We start from the raw sequence: 24631 nt of genomic DNA on the forward strand, positions 1-24631 counted from the left end.
AAACTAATCAACGGCGAATCTTCCTCCTTGTCCTCCTCAGCAATGTTTGTTGGAGAAAAAGGAAACAGAAAGAGAGAGAGAGAAAAGTGCCTCTGGTCTGCTATGACATCATGCAAGCACACATCTGGAATCGCTAGAAGCAGAGTGTGTGTGTGTGTGTGTGTGTGTGTGTGTGTGTGTGTGTGTGTGTGTGTGTGTGTGTGTGTGTGTGCAAAAAGAATAGCAGCGCTGTTGACACATCAGCAGTATGGGGAAGAAAAAAAGTGGAGTGAAAAGTAAAGACAGGCGTGTGAGTTCCTTTTAAAAAGTTTTTTGAAAGAAAAAACCAACATTACTTAAAAAATGTTCGCCGTCGAACGCGTTGCATGGAAATACCACGATCGCATTGGTCGCTCTCGCCACCAGATGGCGACACCTGGATCTTCTCAAGGTGCGCAAACAGGCGTTTATTGCGCCATGAGGGAACATGTGTTTGTTGTTTTTACTTTGTTGTTAGGAAAATAGTCGAGTGGGTGCTAGGTACCAGGTCCCGGTAACTTGAAATCGATACTGGTACTCAACTGTACCAATTTTCAATATTTTATGAATGATAATTGTTAATCATAAAATCTAATCATTTGTAATGTAACATTAACAGTTAGATGATACTATCGCAAATTCCGGACTGTATGTACTTTTTTCCTACGCTATACACTAGAGATGTCCGATAATCGGCCGATAAATGCTTTAAAATGCAATATCGGAAATTATCGGTATCGGTTTCAAAAAGTAAAATTTATGACTTTTTAAAACGCCGCTGTACGGAGTGGTACACGGACGTAGGGAGAAGTACAGAGCAGCTGCGTCTCCCAGTCATACTTGCCAACCCTCCCGATTTTCCTGGGAGACTCCCGAACTATGCAAGGCATACTTGGTCAACAGGTTACACTGAGGGTGGCCGTATAAACAACTTTAACACTGTTGCAAATATGCGGCACACTGTGAACCCACACCAAACAAGAATGACAAACACATTTCGGGAGAACATCCGCACGGTAACACAACATAAACACAACAGAACAAATACCCAGAATCCCTTGCAGCACTAACTCTTCCGGGACGCTACAATATATGTTGGCATTTTTTTTCCATAACTTGAGTTGATTTATTTTGGAAAACCTTGTTACATTGTTTAATGCATCCAGTGGGGCATCACAACAAAATTAGGCATAATAATGTGTTAATTCCACGACTGTATATATCGGTATCGGTTTATATCGGAATCGGTAATTAAGAGTTGGACAATATCGGAATATCGGATATAGGCAAAAAAAGCCATTATCGGACATCTCTACTTTACACCCTGCGGCTTATAAAACTTTTTTTTTATTTTCTTTCCTAATGGCCATAACATTATTTGTCCAATAATTGTCATTAAACCCAAACAGAGACACTGAACTGGTGTTATTTTGTTGTGTTACGGCTACGGTTGTACGGTATACCGGTATTAGTATAGTACCGCGGTATTAATGAATCATATTCGGTACTATACCGCCTTCTCAAAAGTGTCACAACATCTTCTTTCGTTTAAAAAAAAATTATATTATGTTTATAAACTCAGGAAATATGTCCCTACACACAAGAGGACTTTGAATGTGACCGATGTATGATCCTGTAACTACTTGGTATCGGATTGATACCTAAATTTTTGGTATCACTCAAAACTAATGCAAAGCATCCAAACAACAGAAGAACAAGTGATTATTACATTTTAACAGAAGTGTAGATAGAACATGTTAAAAGAGAAAGTAAGCAGATATTAACAGTAAATGAACAAGAAGATTAATAATTCATTTTCTACCACTTGTCCTTAATAATGTTGACAAAATAATAGAATGATAAATGACACAATATGTTACTGCATATGTCAGCAGACTAAATTAGGGGCCTTTGTTTGCTTACTTACTACTAAAAGACAAGTTGTCTTGTATGTTCACTATTTTATTTAAGGACAAAATTGCAATAAGAAACATATGTTTAATGTACCCTAAGATTTTTTGTTTAAATTAAGCCAATAATGCAAGAGCACTACATGCTTCCATCTGTTGAAAAGCTCTATAGAGATGATGATTTCATTTTCCAGCATGATCTGGCACCTGCCCACAGTGCCAAAACCACCAGTAACTGGCGTACTGACCATGGCTTTACTGTCCTTGATTGGCCTGCCAACTCCCCTGACCTGAACCCCATAGAGAATGTGTGGGGTATTGTGAAGAAGAAGCTGAAAGACACCAGACCCAATAATGCAAATGAGCTAAATGCCGCTATTGAAGCATACTGGGCATCCATAACACCTCAGCAATGCCACAGGCTGATTGCCTCCATGCCACGCCGCATTGATGCAGTAATCCGTGCAAAAGGATTCCCAACCAAGTACTGAGTGCATTAATTGACATTTTCAAATGTTTGATTTTGTTTTGCTGTTATAAATCTTTTTTTTTTTACTTGGTTTGAGGAAATATTAAAATTTTTTGAGATAGGATTTTTGAGTTTTCTTAAGCTGTATGCCATAATCAGCAATATTAAAATAATAAAAGGCTTGCAATAATGCGAGCGACAACCGGACCGTGTGTTTCAAGTTGGCTCAGCTGAAAGACGTCCAAAGAAAATAGAAAGAAACGAGAGGCGGCGCTCAGAGCGAAACATCCATCCCCAATTCCCATTTCCTGGTAGAAGTGCAGGGAAGTGTGAAATGAAGACGAGGGTCTGCGCGGAGGAGGTTGGGCTTGATTTTGGAAAGAGTGGAGATGACGAGATGTGGTTGCCAGATGTTTGTAGTCAGAAAAAACACACAAAAATCGCTTGCTTTTTGGGTCCTCTAGGTCTGCTTTGCATTTGCACGTGGGGGGAGGAGCGGGCATGGGCACGTACAAAAGTGTTGCGTAAGACAAGATGGAGGCGACAGGAACGGGAAGTTGTCCATGGTCCAGGTTCAGGAGAGGCTGGAGCTTCATGAAGGACCAGCTTTGATGTGCTAATTCTAAAAAGGGTCCGTTCTCTCCGGCGGGTCCGGCGGACCTCGGCGGACCACAACTCTCGCATTAGCCCTCAATACTGCTGACTCGTCTCCTCCTCGTCTTCTTTGGCTCTCCAATCAGGCACGTTTGTGCCCTCGTGATTCACTTGGAACTTCCACCTCCAGTCAAAGCCCCCCAGGCCCCTTGGGGGCTTTCCTTCACACGAGCTACAGTACAGGCCATGAAGAGAATGCTTCTGACTCACAGGGTGACACATTCTTCTACAATGTCATAGGAATCTCTGAGGACTCCCTGGTGCTCGCCACACTGGATGAAAGCCTTTTTGATGGTCCAGTATCTTAATTCCGACTGACTTTATGTGTTCTCAAAATGAGTGATTTCAAGACATTGATTCAACGTTGATTATTCGCACGTGTCCTTTGAAACTGACTTCCAAACAACGTTGCAAAATACTTGTATTTGTAAATTGAGACAACGTGGATGTCTATCCACGTTGTTGGTTGCAAAATGACCAAAATTTCAATGGTCAAATCAACGTCAGAACCCAACATTGATTAAACGTTGTCAAAAAGCATGTTTTTTCAACGTTGTATTTGTGTTGTAAAATATTGGTTGCAAAATGACCAAAATTCAATGGACAAATCAAGGTCAAAACCCAACATTGATTGAACGTTGTTAAAAATGCATTTTGTTTCAACGTTGTATTTGTCTTGTAGAATATTGGTTGCAAAATGACCAAAATTCTATGGTCAAATCAAGGTCAAAACCCAACGTTGATTAAACGTCATCAAAAAGTATGTTGTTTCAACGTTGTATTTGTGTATTAAAATATTGTTTGCAAAATGACCAAAAAACAACGGTCAAATCAACGTCAGAACCCAACGTTGATTAAACGTTGTCAAAAAGCATGTTGTTTCAACGTTGTATTTGAGTTGTAAAATATTGGTTGCAAAATGACCGAAATTCAATGGTCAAATCAATGTCAGAACCCAACATTGATTCAATGTAGTCAAAAAGCATGTTGTTTCAACGTTGTATTTGTGTTGTAAAATATTGGTTGCAAAATGACCGAAATTGAATGATCAAATCAACGTCAGAACCCAACATTGATTAAACGTCATCAAAAAGTATGTCGTTCCAACGTTGTATTTGTGTTGTAGAATATTGGTTGCAAATTGACCAAAATTCAATGATCAAATCAACGTCAGAACCCAATGTTGATTAAACGTCGTCAAAAAGCATGTTGTTTCAACGTTGTATTTGTGTTGTAAGATATTGATTGCAAAATGACCAAAAATCAACGGTCAAATCAACGTCAGAACCCAATGTTGATTAAACGTCGTCAAAAAGCACGTTGTTCCAACGTTGTATTTGTGTTGTAGAATATTGGTTGGAAAATGACCAATAATCAATGGTCAAATCAACGTCAGAACCCAACATTGATTCAATGTAGTCAAAAAGCATGTTTCAACATTGTATTTGTGTTGTAAAATATTGGTTGCAAAATGACCGAAATTCAATGATCAAATCAACGTCAGAACCCAACATTGATTAAACGTCATCAAAAAGTATGTCGTTCCAACGTTGTATTTGTGTTGTAGAATATTGGTTGCAAAATGACCAAAATTCAATGGTCAAATCAACGTCAGAACCCAACATTGATTAAACGTCGTCAAAAAGCATGTTGTTTCAACGTTGTATTTGTGTTGTAAAATATTGGTTGCAAAATGACCGAAATTCAATGGTCAAATCAACGTCAGAACCCAACATTGATTAAACGTTGTCATAAAGCATGTTGTTTCAACATTGTATTTGTGTTGTAAAATATTGGTTGCAAAATTACCAAAAAACAACGGTCAGATCAATGTCAGAACCCAACGTTGATTAAACGTCGTCAAAAAGCATGTTGTTTCAACGTTGTATTTATGTTGTAAAATATTGGTTGCAAAATGACCGAAATTCAATGGTCAAATCAACGCCAGAACCCAACATTGATTAAACGTCATCAAAAAGTATGTCGTTCCTACGTTGTATTTGAGTTGTAGAATATTGGTTGCAAAATGACCAAAATTCAATGGTCAAATCAAGGTCAAAACCCAACGTTGATTAAAAGACGTTAAAAATGCATTTTGTTTCAACGTTGTATTTCTGTTGTAGAATATTGGTTGCAAAATGACCAAAAGTCAATGGTCAAATCAACGTCAGAACCCAACGTTGATTAAACGTCGTCAAAAAGCACGTTGTTCCAACGTTGTATTTGTGTTGTAGAATCCATCCATCCATCCATCCATCTTCTTCAGCTTATCCGAGGTTGTTGGTTGCAAAATGACCAAAATTCAATGGGCAAATCAACGTCGGAACCCAACATTGATTAAACGTCGTCATTGTGAAGTATGCGGACGACACGACAGTAGTGGGCCTCATCCGTGACAACAACGACATGGACTACAGGGAGGAGGTGAAACATCTGGTTGACTGGTGCAGAACCAAAAACCTGGTCCTGAATGTCAACAAGACCAAGGAGATCATCGTTGACTTCAGGAAGCACCAGTCCAGCCACGCTCTACTCTTCATCAACGGCACAGCAGTGGAGATAGTAAGCAGCACCAAGTTCCTGGGGGTGCAGATAACTGACAATATAACCTGGTCCCTACACACCGGATCTCTTGTAAAAAGAGCTCAGCAGCGCATGCACTTTTTGCGTGGGATGAAAAGAGCACAGCTCCCTCCCCCCATTCTCAGCACATTCTACAGAGGCACTATAGAGAGCCTACTGACCAACAGCATCTCTGTCTGGACTGGAGCCTGCAATGCCTCAGACTGGAAGTCTCTCCAGAGAGTGGTGAGGACGGCGGAAAAGATCATCAGGACTCCTCTTCCTCCTATCCAGGAGATCGCAAAAAGCCGCTGCCTGACCAGGGCTCAGAAAATCTGCAAAGACTCCTCCCACCCCCACCGAGGACTGTTTTCACTGCTGGACTCTAGAAAGAGGTTCCGCAGCCTCCGAAGCAGAACCTCCAGGTTCTGTAACAGCTTCTTCCCTCAGGCCGTAAGACTCTTGAACGCATCATAATTAAATTATCCCCTCAACTCCCCCCAAAATGGATTAACTCGCTGGAATAAAAAAGACATTATAACATACATCCATAAACCTGGACGCATGTGAAAAAGTGCAATATATTCATCTGTACAGTAATCTATTTATTTATTTATATATATTTATTTACTTTATATATATATTATTTATATAGATTTATTTATTTATACATGCACCTTATTGCTTTTTTTAATCCTGCACTACCATGAGCTTATGTAACGAAATTTCGTTCTTATCTGTGCTGTAAAGTTCAAATTTGAATGACAATAAAAAGGAAGTCTAATTAAGCACTTGGAAAAAGAGCAGTTTGAAATTTCTAAGACGTTGGAATGTGTTGAAGGTGGAATGGTTTGAATCGGTTGAAAAATGTGGAAATGGTGAAAGTTTGAAAAATGGCCAATTCATTTTGAATGGGAGAAATGTCCCGGAAAACTTGGAATTCTGGGAAATGTGGGAATTTATCGAGGGAAAGCCCGCGATTCCCGAATAGGCTGAACAGTTCGAAGTTGGAACGGTTTGAATCGGGTAAAAAATGTGGAAGGTAGAGCACGCCAAAATCTGGAGAATAATAATAATACTAATTAAAGCTGCAAGCAGCGATGGACGGGACCGACTTTTGACGGCACATAAAATCCAAACCGGAGCAGTAATTAAAACTCTTTCGTGAACTTTTAATCAGAAGGGTACAATCTCTCTCCTGTGCTAGTTTGAAGCCGACACGACGAACACGCTCAGAGGAGATAATGTTTAAAAAAAAAGTGACTGTTTTTAACCCAACTTTTATTTTGAAGGGGGAATTGCAAACGTCCTGTTGATTTTTGCTGGGGGTTGTCAATGAATGAAATATAGGTCTAAGGGAGACCTACATAGAGGTTTTTGTTTCATGTCTCTACGACATTCCTACTGGAAGTTACAGGGAGTTTTGTCTGTGTTTTCTTCCTAGGAGCAACTTTGTCTGTGTTTTATTCCTAGGGGGCGCTAGAGCGCAATTTTGAGTTTTGGGGTTTGCTTTTTTATTAGATCGCAATTATCGCCAGTTCTGATGTGTGTGTCCAGTTTGGTGAGTTTTGAAGCATGTTAAGGGGGTCAAATTACAGCTCAAAAAGGCAAAAGTGACCGTTTTTACGAAACTTTTGTTTTAAAAGGGGAATTGCCAACTTCCTGTTGATTTTTGCTGAAAGATGTCAGTGTATGAAATCTGGGTCTAAGTGAGACCTACATAGAGATTTTTGTTTCATGTCTCTACGACATTCCTACTAAAAGTTACAGGCAGTTTTGTCTGTGTTTTTTCCTAGTGGGCGCTCGAGCGCAATTTTGAGTTCTGGGGTTTGTTTTTTTTTGAATAGATTGCAATTTTCGCCAGTCCTGATGTGTGTCAAATTTGGTGAGTTTTGAAGCATGTTAAGGGGGTCAAATTACAGCTCAAAGAGGCGGCCGGTATAATAATAATAATAAAACCTTACAATTACAATAGGGTCCTCTGTCCCAAAGGGACATTGCGGTCCCTAATAAATTAAATAAATAGATGAACTTTGGTGTAGAAAACCATATTAGTAAGCATTAGTATACCTGGTGATATACATGGTGGTCGTCTAGCACCGTGTCATTCCAGTTAAGCACTACTTTTATTTTATTTTTCATCAACAGGTCAGTTTGTCCACTATGGAAGGTCGCTTGGTCGATTCCCGCCAACAGCGCCTCCGCTGGTTTAGCGAGGAATGGCCACCGGCAGCTGCGTCCTGAAAGCTAAAGAGGTCACAGCTGTGGTCGGCCTCGCCTTCATCCATCTGTCCTCAAAACATCACGTTAATGAAGAACAACAATCTGCTCTCCGTCAAGTCACGCCGTCCACACTTTCGCCCCGTTTCCTGCCAGGAACCAACCTCCCAACCTCTGTACATGTGGCGCTCAACTGCGTTTCTACGGCGACGTGCAGGCCCTGCATGGATGTTGACGCTTTGAGTCGTGCCCGCTTTGCAGAAGACAAATACAGACAAAAATACACGGATTACACAGTTGTGTAGCGGCTTCTGCTGGGGTAGGCTCCAGCTTCCATGAATCAAGTACATCCCTGCACCAATCCCAAATCATTATTATTGCCATTAAAGTGAGATTTATGCTTAATATCCACAAAAGATTATCTTGACTATCTCCCCCTGAAAGAAGTCCAACAAAGACATGTGTTTGGAAGAGACTTGACTTTTCTCCCACCAATGTGCTTCTCATTACTTGGTTCAGGGCTAACCACAAGGAGAACGTAAGAAGCAGAGGAATTGCATTTATTGTCATTCCTTTTGTGTATTTGCACTTGAACAAAGATGTACTTGTAGTTATTTTTTAAGTATTCCACTTCCACTCCATACAGTGGAACCTCGATTTACAAACGTAATTGGTTCTCGAACAGGGTTTGTAAATTGGAAAGTGTGTACAGTGAAGCAAAGTTTTCCATAAGAAACAATATAAATATGAATGATGGGATCCAGCCTTGACAAAAGTCCATATTTTAGTGAAGGTTTGTACACTTTGAACATAAAATAACCTGCTGTACAGTACTTTATTTTAAAAATAACAAGGTTACGAATAGAGATGTCCGATAATGGCTTTTTTGCCGATATCCAATATTCTAATATTGTCTAACTCTTAATTACCGATTCCGATATCAACCGATACGATATATACAGTCGTGGAATTAACACATTATTATGCCTAATTTTGTTGTGATGCCCCGCTGGATGCATTAAACAATGTAACAAGGTTTTCCAAAATAAATCAACTCAAGTTATGGGAAAAAATGCCAACATGGCACTGCCATATTTATTATTGAAGTCACAAAGTGCATTGTTTTTTTTAACATGCCTCAAAACAGCAGCTTGGAATTTGGGACATGCTCTCCCTGAGAAAGCATGAGGAGTTTGAGTTGGGCGGGGTTGAGGTGGGGGCGGGGGGTGTATATTGTAGCGTCCCGGAAGAGTTAGTGCTGCAAGGGGTTCTGGGTATTTGTTCTGTTGTGTTTATGTTGTGTTACGGTGCGGATGTTCTCCCGAAATGTGTTTGTCATTCTTGTTTGGTGTGGGTTCACAGTGTGGCGTATATTTGTAACAGTGTTAAAGTTGTTTATACGGCCACCCTCAGTGTGACCTGTATGGCTGTTGACCAAGTATGCCTTGCATTCACTTGTGTGTGTCAAAAGCCGTAGATATTATGTGACTGGGCCGGCACGCAACGTCCGTGTACCACTCCGTACAGCGGCGTTTTAAAAAATCATAAATGTTACTTTTTGAAACCGATAGCGTTAATTTCCGATATTACATTTTAAAGCATTTATCTCTAGTTATGAATCAACTTTGTCTTTATTAACAAGCTAAAACAACAACAACAATAAGCTCAATTGTCCTGTATGCTATGCTTTGCCAACATGCGCAAACACAAGTCCCTTTGGTGCCCTCACAAACGATCAGAAATCACAAAAAATCCTTAACTCTGACAGCCATGTTGGTACAATAATAAACACTTTAAAAGTAAAATGAATGAATGAAGCGTTCGTACACAGAGGCATATTTAAATAACCAATCTAAAATTTCGAAAACCGAAAAGTTCGCAAATAGACAGGTTCGTAAATCGAGGTTGCACTGTATTTTTAATTGAAGAAAACGATAACATTAAAACATTGTATTTTGACCTGCTCAGTGGCCTCGTGGTAAGAGTGTCCGCTCTGAGACTGGAAGGTCATGAGTTCAAACCCTGGCCGAGATACCAAAGACTTTAAAAATGGGACCCATTACCTCCCTGCTTGGCACTCAGCATCAAGTGTTGGAATTGGGGGTTGAATCACCAAATGATTCCCGAGCGCGGCCCCCGCTGCTGCTCACTGCTCCCTTCACCTCCCAGGGGGTGAACATGGGGATGGGTCAAATGCAGAGGATAATTTCACCACACCTAGTGTGTGTGTGACTATCATTGGGACTTTAACTTTAACTTTGTAGTTTGAGACTTGGACCACAAGTATTTTTTCTGCAAAACACAAAGTAACTTTTTAAGGGTGGCATTGGTAGGGAAGTGGTTCACATGGCTAGTTTTGGGTCTTTGAGGACCCTGGGTTCTTTTAGAAAGAAGTATATCTAAATCAGGGGTGACCAAACTTTTTGCACCAAGTACCGCATACTGAAAATGTAAAGCATGTGGGGGCCATATCATTTCATTTGCAAAACCAATACAATTTAGCCTTCAGGGCTTCCCTCAAGTTTGGTCCAGGGCACCCGTAAGTGTCTCAGTGATAAAAATGATCAAAATGTTAAAAATGAGTCTTATATATACACACACACATACATGTATATACATATATATTATACATATACAAATATATATATATTATACATATACATATATATATATATATATATATATATATATATATATATATGGGCAGCACGGTGGAGGAGGGCTTAGTGCGTCTGCCTCACAATACGAAGGTCCCGAGTAGTCGTGAGTTCAATCCCGGCCTCGGGATCTTTCTGTGTGGAGTTTGCATGTTCTCCCCGTGACTGCGTGGGTTCCCTCCGGGTACTCCGGTTTCCTCCCACCTCCAAAGACATGCACCTGGGGATAAGTTGATTGGCAACACTAAATTGGCCCTAGTGTGTGAATGTTGTCTATCTGTGTTGGCCCTTGGCGACTTGTCCAGGGTGTACACCGCCTTCCGCCCGATTGTAGCTGAGATAGGCTCCAGCGCCCCCCGCGAACCCGAAGGGAATAAGCGGATAGATGAAAGGATGGATGTATATATATATATATATATATATATATATATATATATATATATATATATATATATATATATATATATATATATATATACACATACATATATGTATATATACATATATACATACATACATACACATGTATGTATATATAAATATATATACATACACATATATATACACACACACATATATATTTACATATACATGTATATATACACACACATATATACATACATATATAAACACACATTTTTGTATATACACACACACGCATATATACACATACATACATACATACATACATATATATATATATATACTGTACATGTATACATACTGTATATACATATATGTATACTAGAGATGCGCGGTTTGCGGGCACAACCGCGGAGTCCGCGGATTATCCGCGGATCGGGCGGATGAAATAAAAAAAAATTAGATTTTATCTGCGGCTCGGGTCGGGTCGGGTGGTTCAAATTATTTAAAAAAATTAGATTTTAAATAGATTCAGGCGGGTGGCAGTTAAACCAATTCGGAAATATATATACATAGTTAAATGTTGTTACCCACATACGAAAAACGAGCAGGCACCTGCAGCATATGCCACAACAGAAGAAAAAATAAAAAAGAGATGGACACTTTTACGGAGCGGAGAAGGGACGCCTCGCCGGGGTCCGGGACCGAGGCCCCTTCCCCCGAGAGGGCCCCACCGGGAGCCGTAGCTGAGGCGATCCGCGAGAAGGGCCCGACGCACGTCCAGGGTCACTACCGCGCCCACCGCACCGACACCCCGCCTCGTCCGCCTTCGCCGCGGCCGGCGTCACGCGCAGCAGGTTAGCAGCTTACCTGCCCGCCACCCCCGTGGCCGGGGGCTCGTAACAAGGGTCACTCCGCGCGCTCCGCCCGCGCAGCTTACCTGCCCGCCACCCCTGTTGCCGGGGGCGCGTAACAGGGGTCACTCCGCGCGCAGTGCGCTCACGAAAGGGGTGGGGCTCACCCTGGTTGATATAGACAGCAGCTAGGACGGTGGCCATGGAAGTTGGAACCCGCTAAGGAGTGTGTAACAACCCATCTGCCGAATCAACTAGCCCTGAAAATGGATGGCGCTGGAGCGTCGGGCCCATATACCCGGCCGTCGCCGGCAGCGAGACGCGCTTGGAGGTGCGCTCAGCGCGGCTCCCATATGATTGCGCACTGGTGTGCGTCTGGGTCGTGACAGCGTGGCACGCGAATGTCTGTACTGCATTGGATCAGTCTCCTTTCTTTAACAGGCAAAAGCTTTATAACCTCACTAATGCCTTGCATCGTCGATATTAGATACATAACAACGGGCGGGTGCGGGCGGATGCGGTTCTGATCAAATGTTAGATCGGGTGGATTGCGGATGGTTGACGACTTTCTGATGCGGTTGCGGATGAAATAATTGCCTATCCGCGCATCTCTAATGTATACATATACAGTACAGGCCAAAAGTTTGGACACACCTTGTCATTTTCAATGCGTTTTATTTATTTTCATGACTATTTACATTGTACATTGTCACAGGTGTCATCACAACTATGACACCTGTGAAGTGAAAAACCTTTCAGGTGACTACCTCTTGAAGCTCATCGAGAGAATGCCAAGAGTGTGCAAAGCAGTAATCAGAGCAAAGGGTGGCTATTTTGAAGAAACTAGAATATAAAACATGTTTTCAGTTATTTCAACCTCTTTTTGTTAAGTACATAACTCCACGTGTTCATTCATAATTTTGATGCCTTCAGTGACAATCTACAATGTAAATAGTCATGAAAATAAAGAAAACCCATTGAATGAGATGTGTAATGTATAATATATATATATATATATATATATATATATATATATATATATATATATATATATATATATATATATATAGGGCTGCAAGTAACGATTAATTTGATAATCGATTAATCTGTCGATTATTACTTCGATTAATAATCGGATAAAGAGACAAACAACATTTCTATCCTTTCCACTATTTTATTGGGGGAAAAAACAGCATACTGGCACATACTGGCACCATACTTATTTTGATTATTGTTTCTCAGCTCTTTGTACATGTTGCAGTTTATAAATAAAGGTTTATAAAAAAAAATTAAATTAAAAAACAAAAATTAAAAATTAAACAAAAAAAAATTAAAATTAAAAATTGCCTCTGTGCATGCGCATAGCATAGATCCAACGAATCGATGACTAAATTAATCGCCAACTATTTTTTATAATCGATTTTAATCGATTAGTTGTTGCAGCCCTAATATATATATATATATATATATATATATATATATATATATATATATATATAATATAATATATATATATATATATTTAATTAAACGCTTAAATCTCTAGATTAACTTCAGGTCTATCAGTCAATATGAATTAGAATCCTTTTTTTTTTTTTTTTTTTTTTTATGTCTAATGACTTTTTGTCAAAGAAAACCCTGTTTTTATGAAAAAAAAAAAAAAAAATGCAACCCCCTCCCAAAAAATATAAATATAGAAAATAAAAAACTTAAAAAAGCCCACCAAAATTTGTGCTCATAAAAATGTTTAAAGAAGATATATATATTTATATATATTTTTTTACACTTTGGTCTCTAGATCAATACAATTATAAGATTGCATATTTTTGGGGGTTTTGTTTTATGCCTTTCTTGTCAAAAAATACTGGTTTTTTTTTGTTTTGTTTTTACAAGGCAAAAACACAAAACTTGCAATATTCTCCCCAAAAACGATTTCAAAGTTGACTTTGGTGTGAAGAAATGAATAGGTCAGCAATTCATTAGAACAGTGGTCCCCAACCTTTTTGTAGCTGCGGACCGATCAACGCTTGAAAATTTGTCCCACGGACCGGGGGGGTATTTTCTTTTCTTTTTTTCATAAAGAAATACAATCATGTGTGCTTACGGACTGTATCCCTGCAGACTGTATTGATCTATATTGATATATAATGTATATATTGTGTTTTTTTTGTTGATTTAATAAAAAAATAAAAGTAATTTTTTATTTTTTTTTTCCCCTTGTGCGGCCCGGTACCAATCGGTCCGCAAACCGGTACCGGGCCGCGGCCCGGTGGTTGGGGACCACTGCATTAGAACACTGATTTGGATTCATTATTAGTTTTAGAGCAAAATAAAAAAAAACAGCTTTGTGTTATTATAGTCAACATTGCAACTGTTTCCTCATTACATTTCACCTGTTTACGTTTTTTTTTGTTTTTTTTGTATTTTTATAATAAACTAAATATGCCAACGGGCCGCACTTAGACCCCTATTTTAAAGTGAATTCTCAAAGGAAATGTTTAATAGAATGTTCAATAACAATGCCCAAAATGACAGAACATAATATATTTTTACTAAATGGAAATGACGTGATGTTTTCTAGAACAGTCACTTATTGGCATTTTGTGATATGTATTAAACACAACAAACACCATTAGATGAAAATAGATAACACAATAAAAAATAATCAACGCTTTTAGGTCTAATTTAACAAGAATGTAGGAAAAGAAGTCCAACCTTGCTGACGTCATCGTGTCTTCCACAGGTGCAATCGTTTTCCGGGGCTTCAAAGGAAATCTTCCCGGCTTTCACGCTTCTCATCCGGGGTGGAAAAAAATCAATTTAGCTACCTTCAGTTTGCCATTAAACGACACATAAACTGACGCTAGTCCATTAATTCTCAAGTTTGAGTGACAGATAGACAAGATAAACAACTTGAAGACGACCCATGTCAGAATTTTCACTAATTTACTCGAACCCAAAAAAAAAAAAAAAAAAAGGTTTAATACTCTTCTTCTACGCTTTTAAATAAACACACAGGCGGACAGGAACTACAGCGCTTCCTAGTGGTGGACAATATATTTAATCTTTCATTAAATGTAAATATTTGATATGGTTATGGTTTAATTTATTTCGAACATGTAAACAGATACAACGATGGCATGTATTATACCGTTAAATATTAATCACACATTTCAAACCACAAAAAAATAAAATAATACAATCTGTATAAAATTGCTGAAGAATGTGCTAAAATGCCGAATGAAAAAATGTTGATGTTATGGACAAAAGTGATCATTTCTGTGTGTTTACATTAGAATTAATTTAATACGCTGAATGTTCTGACATCAGAATTTGGCTGATAAATAGGAAGTTGGAGACAATTCCACATTATCACTTCCATTGTGTGAAAAATTGTGAATTATTTTATTACATTTTGACGTAAATGACTTGAAAAGGTGGAACATTTAAGACAATTAAAGAACATATATACCAACAAAGAAATTGACTCAAAAAAGGCCCCAAGTCAATTTCTTTGTTGGTATATATGTTCTTAATTGTCTAAATGTTCCACCTTTTCAAGTCATTTACGTCAAAATGTAGTAAAATAAGGCTCCACTAGCTGGATGCTAATATACATTGGCTTGGCTATTGACATGCTACTGATTAGCATGATCAATTTCAACACCTCCAAATTTGTGAATGAAAAGATGCACGTTACAATCAAAACAGCTGCTGCGTAGTAAGTACAACACTTACAGTATTAACACTTTTTAAGGTGCAACAAAAGCCAAAAAAACACACCATAAGTCATACTCTAACGTCTTGGACCTGCAACTGTAATTGCAACTTCAAGTCATACTTGCAAATGAGACTCCGAAATGTTATAAAAACACAAGATATTGGGGATGCACAAAAAAATAGATTCACATTCAATAAATCCGATTCAAAATGTTCATAAATTCAGTTTTTTTTAATTTAAAAAAATGTGTTTTAGTGCCATCTCCGCATGCAACCAGAAGGAGCTTTTCTAACCATAACCTGTTTTGGGAAAAATGTAATTACACCTCCAAATGTGTTAATGAAAAGATGCACGTTACAATCAAACAGCTGCTGCGTAGTAAGTACAACACTTACAGTATTAACACTTTTTAAGGTGCAACAAAAGCCAAAAAAACACACCATAAGTCATACTCTAACGTCTTGGACCTGCAACTGTAATTGCAACTTCAAGTCATACTTGCAAATGAGACTCCGAAATGTTATAAAAACACAAGATATTGGGGATGCACAAAAAAAATAGATTCACATTCAATAAATCCGATTCAAAATTTTCATAAATTGGATCAGTTTTTTTATTTAAAAAATGTGTTTTAGTGCCATCTCCGCATGCAACCAGAAGGAGCTTTTCTAACCATAACCTGTTTTGGGAAAAATGTAATTACACCTCCAAATTTGTTAATGAAAAGATGCACGTTACTATCAAACAGCTGCTGCGTAGTAAGTACAACACTTACAGTGTTAACACTTTTTAAGGTGCAACAAAAGCCAAAAAAAACACACTATAAGTCATACACTACTGCCCTCTTAACGTCTTGGACTGCAACTGTAATTGCAACTTCAAGTCATACTTGCAAATGAGACTCCGAAATGTTATAAAAACACAAGATATTGGGGATGCACAAAAAAAATAGATTCACATTCAATAAATCCGATTCAAAATGTTCATAAATTCAATTTTTTTTATTTAAAAAATGTGTTTTAGTGCCATCTCCGCATGCAACCAGAAGGAGTTTTTCTAACCATAACCTGTTTTTGGGAAAAATGTAATTACACCTCCAAATTTGTTAATGAAAAGACGCACGTTACAATCAAAACAGCTGCTGCGTAGTAAGTACAACACTTACAGTATCAACACTTTTTAAGGTGCAACAAAAGCCAAAAAAACACACCATAAGTCATACTCTAACGTCTTGGATCTGCAACTGTAATTGCAACTTCAAGTCATACTTGCAAATGAGACTCTGAAATGTTATAAAAACACAAGATATTGAGGATGCACAAAAAAAATAGATTCACATTCAATAAATCCGATTCAAAATTTTCATAAATTCAGTTTTTTTATTTAAAAAATGTGTTTTAGTGCCATCACCGCATGCAACCAGAAGGAGCTTTTCTAACCATAACCTGTTTTGGGAAAAATTTAATTACACCTCCAAATTTGTTAATGAAAAGATGCACGTTACAATCAAACAGCTGCTGCGTAGTAAGTACAACACTTACAGTATTAACACTTTTTAAGGTGGAATAAAAGCCAAAAAAACACACAATAAGTCATACTCTAACGTCTTGGACCTGCAACTGTAATTGCAACTTCAAGTCATACTTGCAAATGAGACTCCGAAATGTTATAAAAACACAAGATATTGGAGATGCACAAAAAAAATAGATTCACATTCAATAAATCCGATTCAAAATTTTCATAAATTCAGTTTTTTTATTTAAAAAATGTGTTTTAGTGCCATCTCTGCATGCAACCAGAAGGAGCTTTTCTAACCATAACCTGTTTTGGGAAAAATGTAATTACACCTCCAAATGTGTTAATGAAAAGATGCACGTTACAATCAAACAGCTGCTGCGTAGTAAGTACAACACTTACAGTGTTAACACTTTTTAAGGTGCAACAAAAGCCAAAAAAAAACCACACCAAAGGTCATACACTACTGCCCTCTAACGTCTTGGACCTGCAACTGTAATTGCAACTTCAAATCATACTTGCAAATGAGGCTCCGAAATGTTATAAAAACACAAGATATTGGGGATGCACAAAAAAAATAGATTCACATTCAATAAATCCGATTCAAAATTTTCATAAATTCAGTTTTTTTATTTAAAAAATTTGTTTTAGTGCCATCTCCGCATGCAATCAGAAGGAGCTTTTCTAACCATAACCTGTTTTGGGAAAAATGTAATTACACCTCCAAATGTGTTAATGAAAAGATGCACGTTACAATCAAACAGCTGCTGCGTAGTAAGTACAACACTTACAGTGTTAACACTTTTTAAGGTGCAACAAAAGCCAAAAAAAACCACACCAAAGGTCATACACTACTGCCCTCTAACGTCTTGGACCTGCAACTGTAATTGCAACTTCAAATCATACTTGCAAATGAGGCTCCGAAATGTTATAAAAACACAAGATATTGGGGATGCACAAAAAAAATAGATTCACATTCAATAAATCCGATTCAAAATTTTCATAAATTCAGTTTTTTTATTTAAAAAATTTGTTTTAGTGCCATCTCCGCATGCAATCAGAAGGAGCTTTTCTAACCATAACCTGTTTTGGGAAAAATGTAATTACACCTCCAAATGTGTTAATGAAAAGATGCACGTTACAATCAAACAGCTGCTGCGTAGTAAGTACAACACTTACAGTGTTAACACTTTTTAAGGTGCAACAAAAGCCAAAAAAAAACACACCAAAGGTCATACACTACTGCCCTCTAACGTCTTGGACCTGCAACTGTAATTGCAACTTCAAATCATACTTGCAAATGAGGCTCCGAAATGTTATAAAAACACAAGATATTGGGGATGCACAAAAAAAATAGATTCACATTCAATAAATCCGATTCAAAATTTTCATAAATTCAGTTTTTTTATTTAAAAAATTTGTTTTAGTGCCATCTCCGCATGCAATCAGAAGGAGCTTTTCTAACCATAACCTGTTTTGGGAAAAATGTAATTACACCTCCAAATTTGTTAATGAAAAGATGCACGTTACAATCAAACAGCTGCTGCGTAGTAAGTACAACACTTACAGTATGAACACTTTTTAAGGTGCAACAAAAGCCAAAAAAAAAACACACCATAAGTCATACACTACTGCCCTCTAACGTCTTGGACCTGCAACTGTAATTGCAACTTCAAATAATACTTGTAAATGAGGCTCCGAAATGTTATAAAAACACAAGATATTGGGGATGCACAAAAAAAATAGATTCACATTCAATAAATCCGATTCAAAATTTTCATAAATTGATTGTTTTTTTATTTCAAAAATGTGTTTTAGTGCCATCTCCGCATGCAACTAGAAGGAGCTTTTCTAACCATAACCTGTTTTGGGAAAAATTGAGTTATAATTATTGTACCAAATAATACATTTCATGAATCGGTTTGAATCAAGAATCAATTTTATTTACGATTTATTTAGGATTTTTGATTTTTACAACAACGCATATATACAGCAGTATACATTGAAATGTTGGCAATTGAAAAGGCCCACAAAACCCCACACAAAACAGGGGAGGATCGATTCTGAATCAGATCCTCAGCCCGGGAGTCGGAATCGGATGGAATCGTTACGTGCCCAAATCTACAAGATACAACAAGTGGAAAGCAGTTATATCATAATCAGCTTATTTTTAAATGTTACATACAAAAATATTTTACGAACAAAAACTATTTATATTTATTAACACCACCTGGTGGTGATCGGTAGAACCTGGTGGTGTTAATAAATATAAATTGTTTTGTGCTCAGCCTTCCCGGGAAGTCAGGTGTACTGGCGAGGAGGCTACGCCGGATAGTCGAACCTCAGATTCAGGAGGAACAGTGTGGTTTTCGTCCTGGTCGTGGAACTGTGGACCAGCTCTATACTCTCGGCAGGGTCCTTGAGGGTGCATGGGAGTTTGCCCAACCAGTCTACATGTGCTTTGTGGACTTGGAGAAGGCATTCGACCGTGTCCCTCGGGAAGTCCTGTGGGGAGTGCTCAGAGAGTATGGGGTATCGGACTGTCTGATTGTGGCGGTCCGCTCCCTGTATGATCAGTGTCAGAGCTTGGTCCGCATTGCCGGTAGTAAGTCGGACACGTTTCCAGTGAGGGTTGGACTCCGCCAAGGCTGCCCTTTGTCACCGATTCTGTTCATAACTTTTATGGACAGAATTTCTAGGCGTAGTCAAGGCGTTGAGGGGATCTGGTTTGGTGGCTGCAGGATTAGGTCTCTGCTTTTTGCAGATGATGTGGTCCTGATGGCTTCATCTGACCAGGATCTTCAGCTCTCACTGGATCGGTTCGCAGCAGAGTGTGAAGCGACTGGGATGGGAATCAGCACCTCCAAGTCCGAGTCCATGGTTCTCGCCCGGAAAAGGGTGGAGTGCCATCTCCGGGTTGGGGAGGAGATCTTTCCCCAAGTGGAGGAGTTCAAGTACCTCTGAGTCTTGTTCACAAGTGAGGGAAGAGTGGATCGTGAGATCGACAGGCGGATCGGTGCGGCGTCTTCAGTAATGCGGACGCCGTATCGATCCGTTGTGGTGAAGAAGGAGCTGAGCCGGAAGGCAAAGCTCTCAATTTACCGGTCGATCTACGTTCCCATCCTCACCTATGGTCATGAGCTTTGGGTTATGACCGAAAGGACAAGATCACGGGTACAAGCGGCCGAAATGAGTTTCCTCCACCGGGTGGCGGGGCTCTCCCTTAGAGATAGGGTGAGAAGCTCTGCCATCCGGGAGGAGCTCAAAGTAAAGCTGCTGCTCCTCCACATGGAGAGGAGCCAGATGAGGTGGTTCGGGCATCTGGTCAGGATGCCACCCGAACGCCTCCCTAGGGAGGTGTTTAGGGCACGTCCGACCGTGAGGAGGCGACGGGGAAGACCCAGGACACGTTGGGAAGACTATGTCTCCCGGCTGGCCTGGGAACGCCTCGGGATCCCCCGGGAGGAGCTGGACGAAGTGGCTGGTGAGAGGAAAGTCTGGGCTTCTCTGCTTAGGCTGCTGTCCCCGCGACCTGACCTCGGATAAGCGGAAGATGATGGATGGATGGATGGATGGATTTATTAACACACACAAAAGGAGCAGTATCGAGTCCTAGGTACCAGGAATCGGTGCGGTACCGGTTCAAATGTGAACGGTACTCCTCCCTGGTGTTCTTACAAAACCCAAAACCAGTGAAGTTGGCACGTTGCGTAATTCGTAAATAAAAACAGAATACAATGATTTGCAAATCTTTTTCAACTTATATTCAATTGAATAGACTGCAAAGATGTGTTTAATGTTCGAACTGAGAAACTTTTATTTTTTTGGCAAATAATCATTAACTTAGAATTTAATGGCAGCAACACGTTGCAAAAAAGTTGGCACAAGGGCATTTTTACCACTGTGTTACATGGCCTTTCCTTTTAACAACACTCAGTAAACGTTTTTGAAGCTTTTCAGGTGGAATTCTTTCCCATTCTTGCTTGATGTACAGCTTAAGTTGTTCAACAGTCCGGGGTCTCCGTTGTGGTATTTTAGGCTTCATAATGCGTCACACATTTTCAACGGTAGACAGGTCTGGACTACTACGCCTATAACAATCCAGACGGTTCTTTTTCTCTTTGTTCCAGAGGACACAACGTCCACAGTTTCCAAAAACAGTTTGAAATGTGGACTCGTCAGACAACAGAACACTTTCCCACTTTGCATCAGTCCATCTTAGATGAGCTCGGGCCCAGCCAAACCGGCGGCGCTTCTGGGTGTTGTTGATAAATGGCTTTCGCTTTGCATTGTAGAGTTTTAACTTGCACTTACAGACGTAGCGACCAACTGTAGTTACTGACAAGTGATTTTTCTTAAGTGTTCTGGAGCCCATGTGGTGATAACCTTTACACACTGATGTCACTTTTTAATGCAGTACCGCTTGAGGGATCGTAGGTCACGGGCTTAGCTGCTTACGTGCAGTGATTTCTCCAGATTCTCTGATGATATTACAGACCGTAGATGGTGGAATCTCTAAATTCCTTGCAATAGCTGGTTGAGAAATGTTGATCTTAATTAAACTGCTGGACAACTTGCTCACGCATTTGTTCACAAAGTGTCGACCCTCGCCCCATCCTTGTTTGTGAATGACTGAGCATTAATGGAAGCTGATTTTATACCCAATCATGGCACCCACCTGTTCCCAATTAGCCTGTTCACCTGTGGGATGTTCCAAATAAGTGTTTGATGAGCATTCCTCAACTTTCTCAAGTCTTTTTTGCCACTTGTGCCAGCTTTTTTGAAACACGTTGCAGGCATCAAATTCCCAAATGAGCTAATATTTGCAAAAAATAATGGGTTTCGCACTATATAATTATTTTTCACAACTATTAGTTATAATTAAAACAGTTGAGTAATTTGACAATGAGCTTCAATTGTAAGTCTGTGCAGTATAAAACGAGTCAAACATCAATTTGTGTTGCAATCCTGTGTTTTTTGAGGTTAAGGTTACACAAGGAACACGTAAGACATTGATACAAAAACAAAAATCACAAAATAATAAGTTGATTCGATGTTATTAAACTTTTTTTTTTTTAAAAACTGTCATGAATTCAGACATTTCAGGCCACGACAATCATAAAAAAAAGAAGCCTGATTATTGTTTGGCAACAGAGCTTATATCTCTGACCACAGTAACAGGAAGAAAAATGTTATTTTTCTGCTTGAAACTGACAAAAAAAATGAAGACGGAGGAGAAGAAGTTATTTGGGGTTTGGTGGGGCGGAGGGGAGAAGAAGACGGCCATCATTGGACACGAGATCCCGTAAACATTGAAGCAAACATGGAACAGAAAAGAACACGTGGAACATTCGGTGTTGTCGTTACAGAAGGAGGGGGGGAAAGGAGGTGCAGCCAGATTTCTGCTTTAGTTGAAGATGGTTAGCAGAGGGGAAAGTAGCTAATCTGCATCTTTTTTCCTGGATTTGTGACAATTGATGACGAGCTCTGACGCTCTCCTGGCTTTCATCATTCCTTCATTGGCATGCAGCCTGACCTTCTGTGCTCCACTGGACTTCTCTTCTCACAATAACAGCCTTTGTGCCTCTGATGATGTTCCTTGTCCACTCAAAGTTTGTGTACGGGTATATATATGTATATATATATATATATATATATATATATATATATATATATATATATATATATATATATATATATATATATATATATATATATATATATATATGTATATGTATATGTATATATGCATATGTATACAGTATATATGTGTATATATATGTATATAGAGTCGAGTCATACCAAAGACGATAAAAATGGGAGCCATTACCTCCCTGCTTGGCACTCAGCATCAAGGGTTGGAATTGGGGGTTAAATCACCAAAAATGATTCCCGGGCGCGGCCACCGCTGCTGCTCACTGCTCCCCTCACCTCCCAGGGGGTGATCAAGGGTGATGGGTCAAATGCAGAGAATAATTTCGCCACACCTCGTGTGTGTGTGTGACAATCATTGGTACTTTTAGCTTTAACTTAATACATATATACATACATACACACTAGTGTTGTCCCGATAACAATATTTTGGTACCGGTACCAAAATGTATTTCGCTACTTTTCTACATAAAGGGGACAACAAAAAATTGCATTATTGGCTTTATTTTACCCAAAAATCTTAGGGTACATTAAACACATGTTTCTTATTGCAATTTTGTCCTTAAATAAAGTAGTGAACTTTTCGTATGCAGTAACATATTGTGTCATTTTCCATTCTATTATTTTGTCAACATTATTAAGGACAAGTGGTAGAAAATGAATTATTAATCTACTTGTTCATTCACTGTTAATATCCGCTTACTTTCTCTTTTAACATGTTCTATCTACACCTCTGTTAAAATGTAATACCGTATTTTTCGGAGTATAAGTCGCACCGGAGTATAAGTCGCACCTGCCGAAAATGCATAATAAGGAAGGAAAAAAACATATATAAACTAAACTATGAAAAAAACTGCGACTTATAGTCTGAAAAATACGGTAATCACTTATTCTTCTGTTGTTTGATACATTAGTTGTGGAAGATACCACAAATTTGGGTGTCGATCCGATACCAAGTACCGTATTTTCCGCACTATAAGGCGCACCGGATTATTAGCCGCACCTTCTATGAATTACATATTTCATAATTTTGTCCACCAATAAGCCGCCCCGGACTAAAAGCCGCGCCTACGCTGCGCTAAAGTGAATGTCAAAAAAACGCTGCGCTAAAGTGAATGTCAAAAAAACAGTCAGATAGTTCAGTCAAACTTTAATAATATATTGAAAACCAGCGTTCTAACAACTCTGTCCCAAAATGTACGCAAATGTGCAATCACAAACATAGTAAAATTCAAAATGGTGTAGAACAATAGCAACATAATGTTGCTCGAACGTTAATGTCACAACACACAAAATAAACATAGCGCTCACCTTCTGAAGTTATTCTTCATTCGTAAATCCTTCGAATTCTTCGTCTTCGGTGTCCGAATTGAAAAGTTGGGCGAATACGGGATCCAAAATGGCCGGTTCCGTCTCGTAGAAGTCACCGGAGTCAGTGTCACTGTTGTCCAGCAGTTCTGTGAATCCTGCCTTCCGGAAAGGTCGGACCACAGTTGTGACCGAAACTATCTGCCCAGGCATTTACGATCCACTGGCAGATGTTGGCGTATGTCGACCGGCGCTATCTGCCCGTCTTAGTGAAGGTGTGTTCGCCTTCGGAGCTGTGTGAAAAAAGCCACCCGGTCTCTTCGCGTAAACTTCCCTTAACCACTCGCTCATCTTTTCTTCATCCATCCATCCCTTCGAGTTAGCTTTTATGATGACGCCGGCTGGAAAGGTCTCTTTTGGATGGGTGGAAGTTAGCATGGCAAGCTAGAACCACAGTGAAGGATGACTTCTCATTCCCTGTGGAGCGAATATTCACCGTACGTGCTCCCGTTCCACAGTGCGGTTCAGTTGCTGTGAAATACGGTAGTAATCCGTGTGCGGATGGAGAGATTGCGTCTTTTTATGAACCGGATCGTTTTGTAGGAGCCATTTTGTGGTCTTTACAGATGTAAACAGGAAATGAAACGTACGGTGATATCCGCGCGTTTTTTCTTCTTCTTCCGGGGGCGGGTGAAGCGCTTCCTGTTCTATGGGGGCGGGTGAAGCGC

Source organism: Nerophis lumbriciformis, linkage group LG11, assembly GCF_033978685.3.
Source record: "Nerophis lumbriciformis linkage group LG11, RoL_Nlum_v2.1, whole genome shotgun sequence".
Classification (NCBI taxonomy): Eukaryota; Metazoa; Chordata; class Actinopteri; order Syngnathiformes; family Syngnathidae; genus Nerophis; species Nerophis lumbriciformis.